The following is a 7,500-nucleotide window of genomic DNA, read 5'->3' as shown; positions in this document are numbered from 1 at the left end:
AAGGAAGGAAGGAAGGAAGGAAGAAAGGAAGGAAGGAAGGAAGGAAGGAAAAGTGGAAAGGCAAAAGAGAGAAAAAGATGAAGAAAAAGAGGAAAAGAATGGTAGATACAACAAAGGAAAGAAAGGAGGAATAAGCTAAAGAAAACGAGGATGAATGGGTGAAAGACCGAACAAAAGGGGAGATGAAAGAAAGAGGGGGAGACAGGAAGCAAGGAAGAAAAGGAAGGAAAGAAGGGAGGAAGAAAGGAGGGAGGGGAGGTAATATAGTTTTTCCTCTTTGTTTTAGATGATGGACGATGACTTGAGTAAGACACGAAAAAAAAACATATAATTAGTTAGTGATTGCCTTTTTGTCAATTGCGTAAGAAAAATAAATAAACAAATTGCTAAAAAGGAAACGAAAGAAATGCATGATAGATAAGATAAAAAAAAAGTTAGACGAATAAAAGACGAGAATTAAAGCATATTTCACGAAAGGGGTAAAGAAAACACACACACACACACACACACACACACACACACACACACACACACACACACACACACACACACACACACACACACACAGATTGAAATACTAATCATGTGCACGAAACTCGCCATGTCTTGTGTACGTATTTCAAAAGGTTAGGGTGAGTTGTGTGCGTACAGCTTTCAGTGTCGTGTACGTAAAATATCACACTTTCATGTACGCATTTCCCGGATTACATTGATGGGCTGTGTACGTTTTCGCATCATGTACGTTTATTATCCTTAATTTATGTGCGTTTTAAAGTTTCAAGTAAGTCCACGTTATCAAAAGTTATGTACGTATTTTTACAGACCATGTGCGTGAGTTTAAAATCCCCATGTGCGTAACTGTGCTGTGTGTACGTATGTGTGTGTGTGTGTGTGTGTGTGTGTGTGTGTGTGTGTGTGTGTGTGTGTGTGTGTGTGTGTGTGTGTGTGTGTGTGTGTGTGTGTCACGTCTGTGTATTAGTCGTGTTTGTGTTTGTGTGTTTGTTTGAATTAGTTGTGTATGTATGTGTTTTTTCGTGTTGTGTTGTGTTGTGTTGTGTGTGTGTGTGTGTGTGTGTGTGTGTGTGTGTGTGTGTGTGTGTGTGTGTGTGTGTGTGTGTGTGTGTGTGTGTGTGTGTGTGTGTTTGTCATGTACAGTGCCACTCATTTCATCATGTTAGCGTACCAAAATACCGGTTACACACACACACACACACACACACACACACACACACACACACACACACACACACACACACACACACACAGACGCACCATGTTCCTCTTATGGTAAAAGACAAACTATGCTGAACAAAACACGCAATTTCCAGCTTAGAGAAAACGGAGAAATAAAGCGGCCTCGTGTGCTGGCAATCTTCAGCTTACTGCAGCGAGGGAATAAGCCGTAAGTTACAAGAATAAGGACACAGAACAAGAGGCAATGAAACAGAAAACGAGTGACATGAGACGAAACACAACGGAGATTAAATATGTGAATGTATAAACGAAAACGAGAAATAGAGAATGAAGTACGATTTTCGAAAGTTCAAATGTGAGATGAAAAATAAAATAAATAAAAAAAAAAGTAACATTGACAAATATACAAGGCTGACAAACAAATAAATATAAAAGCGAATGAATAATAGAATGAATAAGATGATAAATATATAAATACATAGATAAACAAATATACATACCTTACATGAACGATATTAAAAATGAGAGAGAGAGAGAGAGAGAGAGAGAGAGAGAGAGAGAGAGAGAGAGAGAGAGAGAGAGAGAGAGAGAGAGAGAGAGAGAGAGAGAGAGAGAGAGAGAGAGAGAGAAACTGGGAGAAAAGAATAGAAAAAAATAACAAAAAGGGGTTAGAGAGGGGACAAAACCGAGGAGGAGGAGGAGGAGGAGGAGGAGGAGGAGGAGGAGGAGGAGGAGGAGGAGGAGGAGGAGGAGATGGGGGAAAGCTATCAACTCTAAATATCCTGGTCATGGGGAAGGAATAGCACGCGAAATGGTGATTAGTTAGACGGGGAGTGACTTGGTACCACGAAGAGAGAGAGAGAGAGAGAGAGAGAGAGAGAGAGAGAGAGAGAGAGAGAGAGAGAGAGAGAGAGAGAGAGAGAGAGAGAGAGAGAGAGAGAGAGAGAGAGAGAGAGAGAGAGAGAGAGAGAGAGAATCCATTGCACTTACAGAGCTAAATGACATAAACAACTCCCCTCTATTCCCTCATATACGCACTTACGCACTCACTCACTCACGCTTTCACATACTCACTCAACCATTCGTTCCTTCTCTTCCTTACTTAATAACTAACTCACATACTCGGCTAATTCGTTACCCACCACTAACTCATAAACCACATCACTCACTCACTAAGGAAAGTCTCATTCACTCACGCACTCAACAACACACAGACTCACTCACTTACTCCAGCAATAAATCGGAAACCAACCAACTCACTCACTCACTCACTCACTCACTCAATCTACCGCTGCCTCACAAACCAACTCATTCGCTCACTCACTCAACCTCAACCGCACCGTTCACTTCGCCAAACAAAAAAACGAGGAAAAACGAGGGAAAAAATGATGAACGGGAGCAAGACGAAGAGAAAAAGAGGGTTTTAGTCCGCAGTGGTTTGGGGAGGGGGCGAGGAGGGGGAGGGAGCGTTTTCTTTGTGTTGGTTGGACGCTCACCTGGAGTGGACCGGTAATTGGCGAAACACGACAGGTAAACACAAGGAGGCCAGACTGATCACCGTCTCGCACAACCTCCGCCATATTTCTGCAGTGTGTGTGTGTGTGTGTGTGTGTGTGTGTGTGTGTGTGTGTGTGTGTGTGTGTGTGTGTGTGTGTGTGTGTGTGTGTGTGTGTGTGTGAGTGTGTGTAGTATGTATACGTTTCTGTGTGATTTAGTCATAAACAAGTGAATCACATACGCAGACAGACAGATGGACACACACACACACACACACACACACACACACACACACACACACACACACACACACACACACACAGAAATATAACGTGCCGTCGCTGTTTTTTTATTATCATTTTTAGTAGTTGTATCATTATTATTATTATCATTATCATCATCATCATCATCATTAGAAGTAGCAAAAGTAATAGTAGTAGTAGTAGTAGTAGTAGTAGTAGTAGTAGTAGTAGTAGTAGTAGTAGTAGTAGTAGTAGTAAGAGAGAGAGAGAGAGAGAGAGAGAGAGAGAGAGAGAGAGAGAGAGAGAGAGAGAGAGAGAGAGAGAGAGAGAGAGAGAGAGAGAGAGAGAGAGAGAGAGAGAGAGAGAGAGAGAGAGAGAGAGAGAGAGAGAGAGGATTCTAAAATAGCAAGACTTCATTTTACACACACACACACACACACACACACACACACACACACACACACACACACACACACACACACACACACACACACACACACACACAGGCTTCAATATCACAGGACATGCGATGCTGCTAAATGTATCAGACAAAATGGCCGATAAAGCGCAATTAACGCACTAAAACATCGACCCAACGAGGGACGTGACCGTGTGTGTGTGTGTGTGTGTGTGTGTGTGTGTGTGTGTGTGTGTGTGTGTGTGTGTGTGTGTGTGTGTGTGTGTGTGTGTGTGTGTGTCCTCATTCACGCAAACAAGAAAAAAAATATTTCTAAACGACAGTAAACAACAACAAAAATAATAACGATAATAAATGAAGAAAGCAATGGAGAGGAAGAAGAAAAAGAAAAGAAGAAGAAGAAGAAGAAGAAGAAGAAGAAGAAGACGAAGAAGAAGAAGACGACGAAGACGAAGAAGAAGAAGAATGAGAAAAGGGGGAAAGAAAGAGACGAAATAAGAAAATTACGACAAAAACAGGGAGGAGGAGGAGGAGGAGGAGAGGGAGGAGGAAACAGACAGCGAAGAAGCAACAGAAGGGGAAGTTAAGACGAGGGGGAGAAAAACAGTAAGAAAAAGGGGAAGGAAGGAGAAAAGGAAAAACATACAACCTCTCTCTCTCTCTCTCTCTCTCTCTCTCTCTCTCTCTCTCTCTCTCTCTCTCTCTCTCTCTCTCTCTCTCTCATCACCATCATCACCACCACCAATAGACACCACACATCATATTACCCTAATAAAGACACTGACGCCTGTGATTATTCCAAAGGTGAGACGCTCAATATTTCACCGTCGCCGCGCCTCACCTGTACTGTCTCACCTGTCCCATATAGTAGCCGTCGCTAGGTGTTAATTGGTACTTAATTGGTACTTAAGGCAGGTGTGTCACTGGTAGCGGGTGAGATTTACAACTGAACGTTTAATTGGCGTATATGAGCAGGTGAGGACGCGAATCTATGGTTATGTAATGAAGGGTTAGGAGGAGGTGTGCTAGGGAGGAGACAAGCTGTATGTCTTATCACAAACTGTACACTATAAGTTCCTGAGGCAAATTTATCTCTTTATCTCCTGTGTTAATGGTTGGTTAGGTTTACAGCACTGAACGTTAGGGTGAGAAGCAACGTATTATTACTTACCATAAACTGTATCTTGTAAGTTCTTGAGGATAATTAATCCTTAAAATTATTCCAGCGATATTGGTAGGTTAGGTTCACGGTATTTAACATTAGGGAAAGTAGATACTCATTAATACTTACCACAGACTATATATTGTAAGTTCTAAAGGTAAATCTATCCCTAAAATGGTTTCCTCCTGTGCTAGGTGTATAATTAAAGGTTTTATTAGAGAGGAGGTTTTCAAAGTGGAATCTTCCTGTGTGAAATTAACTATACAGAAACCTTGGGAAGGTTAATAAATTATCGCCATGTGAGTTTTCTCCCGCACTAATGTTAGGTTAGGTTTGTGGAATTTACGACCGGATAAATGATTTGAGAAGCTTTCAAAGAGGAGTCTTCGTGTGATGAAATTTATTACACAAAAAATCTTCAGAGAATTCATGAATTCCCACCAAATTAAATCTCTCCTTATACTATATTACGTCATGTTAAGTATATTTTATTTAATTCACCACTGAGGGAAATATTCGAGAGGAAGTTTTCAAGGAGGAATCTTCGTGTGGTTGAAATTTACTACACAGAAGCCTTGGGAGAACTGACTGGTGAGACAAAGGGAGACGAGCTGCTTATGTCCGTGCTTTGTCTTGTAGATGAGAGGGTGTGCCTGTCGCGGTGCTTGTAGCGGTGCTTGTCGCGGTGCTTGTCGGGGCGGTGCTCGCATATGCCTGGCGGGGGAAGGTGTTGCTAATGAGGACGTGTAGGTGTTTCAGGTCACTCAGCGATGTCGTGGGTCTGCAAGTGCGGTGTTAGTGGTGGCGGTGTTATTGTTGTTGTTGTTGTTGTTGTTGTTATTGTTGTTGTGATTCTTTGTTTATTAATATTTCAGTACTAGATATCAACTGGTGGTTTAAGTTTCCTTTTTAATGTATGGTATTTTTCCATCCTACAATGAAATCATAAGGTCATGATGATGATGATGATGATGATGATGATGATGATGATGACTTTAGAACCTACAATCAAAAGAATTTGGACGTAAAATCCCTCGACAATATTTTCCCACATATAGACAAGACGTAAAAAGACAGACAGACAGAGAGAGAGAGAGAGAGAGAGAGAGAGAGAGAGAGAGAGAGAGAGAGAGAGAGAGAGAGAGAGAGAGAGAGAGAGAGAGAGAACGGGGGAGTGAGTGAGATGTTTTTACTCCGCAGCGATCTCTGTCTTTCCTGACGGTAGGAAGAGAGAGAGAGAGAGAGAGAGAGAGAGAGAGAGAGAGAGAGAGAGAGAGAGAGAGAGAGAGAGAGAGAGAGAGAGAGAGAGAGAGAGAGAGAGAGAGAGAGAGAGAGAGAGAGAGAGAGTGAGGGAGAAAGAGAGGCCTCCACTAGCGTGTCTTGGCGTGAGGGTGTGGGGGCTGCGAGGGGTTGCGGGGCTGGTTGGGGTTCCGGGGTCGGGAAGAATACGCGATCAGTGACATTTGCGAGTCCCCAACACAGCGGCGGCGTGTAGGCGAGCAGCGGCGGCGGCGGGAACAAGGCTGCAGCAGGGCAAGGCGAAGCGGACGCAAGAAAACGCCACAAAGTGTATCCGAAACATCGTTCATAATTCCGGCGGTCCGCGACGCAGAGAGCGAGTCTGGGAAATCGGCGTCGACCAACAAAACTCGACACAAAATCTCAATCTGTGTTTGTCAGCGAGTTTTTTCCCCTCCCTTTTTCGGTGCGCGCGTCTGTGGGTCCCCCCGAGACGCTGATTATTCCGCGGACGTGATCTTGGCGGCGGGAAGCGAGTCTTGGCCGTGTGTTATGAAGGACGGCTGAGGCTACGGCGGCGTTCCCAGGAGTGCCGGACCGCTGCTGTCTCCCCGTCTATTATAGAGGAGACAAGGAGGTGTCCGCGAGGGGAGACTGCACCCCATGATGTTTGCAGCCTCATCCCTCACCTCCTCACCGCCGGCAAGAGGCTTAATCCTCCTCAATAGTGGATGAAACAAGTGAAGGTGGAGGAGGTGTCGCCTTGTTGCGGGGGAGGAGGAGGAGGAGCTGGAGCAGGATGGGAAGGCGAAGGAGGAGGAGGAGAAGAAGGAAGAAGGGTAATGAGCTCTGTGTGTGTGTGTGTGTGTGTGTGTGTGTGTGTGTGTGTGTGTGTGTGTGTGTGTGTGTGTGTGTGTGTGTGTGTGTGTGTGTGTGTATACTGATGTTTGATGTAAATACGAGTATGTCACTATTATTACCATTATCACTGTTATCATTATAGTGATGACGGTGATGGTGATGATGATATCGATGATGATGATAATGATGACGATGATAATGATGACGATATTATTATTATTATTATTATTATTATTATTATCATTATTATTATTATTATTATCATTATTATTATCATTATTACTATTATTATTATTGTTGTTGTTGTTGTTGTTGTTGTTAGGTATACCGAGCCCTATACTAATTACCTGGAGGGAAAAAATAAGCAGGCTTCAGTAGGTAATTTCCTTCTTAATTAAAACTTACGGTAGCTGATTAAAAAATAAATGTCACCCCACCAAAAAAAAAAAAAAAAAAAAAAAACGAACAAAACTCAACCAAAATAAAATAAAAAAAGTAAATGAACAACATAACGGAAACAGATAAACAAAAAACAAATAAACAACCACAAACATCACATACGCACACACAAACACACAACAAAACCAACACAACAAACACACAGTACCACCACCACCACCATCACCACCACTACCACCACCAGCACCATCAGACAGATACCCTCACCTTCCTTACACAGTCCCCTTCACTCGGTCCCTAGGCAGCCTTCCTCCTCCTCTACCTCCTGCTGCCGCTGCTCCTCCCCTCGCCAGGCCGCCAGTAGAAGCCCATACGGTGTACAATATTCACCGAGGCGCCGGCAGTAAGACAGGGGCCAGGAGGAGTTGAGGGCGTGGCGATGCGTTATGTATGATGTGCGAGGAGGAAGCCCAAGGAGTGATGGACTT

General features: G+C 43.4%; 2 protein-coding genes across 10 annotated transcripts in view; one reads left to right on the top strand and one right to left on the bottom strand.

Annotated features, from left to right (window-relative positions):
• The window catches only part of LOC135112076 (3-oxo-5-alpha-steroid 4-dehydrogenase 1-like), a 360,238-nt gene that overhangs the window by 141,622 nt on the left and 211,116 nt on the right, over nucleotides 1–7,500 (bottom strand). The gene's annotated exons all lie outside the window — the stretch shown is intronic.
• The window catches only part of LOC135112075 (T-cell leukemia homeobox protein 3-like), a 70,213-nt gene that overhangs the window by 49,783 nt on the left and 12,930 nt on the right, over nucleotides 1–7,500 (top strand). The window lies entirely within an intron of this gene.

The sequence above is a fragment of the Scylla paramamosain genome, chromosome 23 (genome assembly GCF_035594125.1).
Source record: "Scylla paramamosain isolate STU-SP2022 chromosome 23, ASM3559412v1, whole genome shotgun sequence".
Taxonomy (NCBI): domain Eukaryota; kingdom Metazoa; phylum Arthropoda; class Malacostraca; order Decapoda; family Portunidae; genus Scylla; species Scylla paramamosain.
This window is presented reverse-complemented; position numbering and strand designations above follow the sequence as displayed.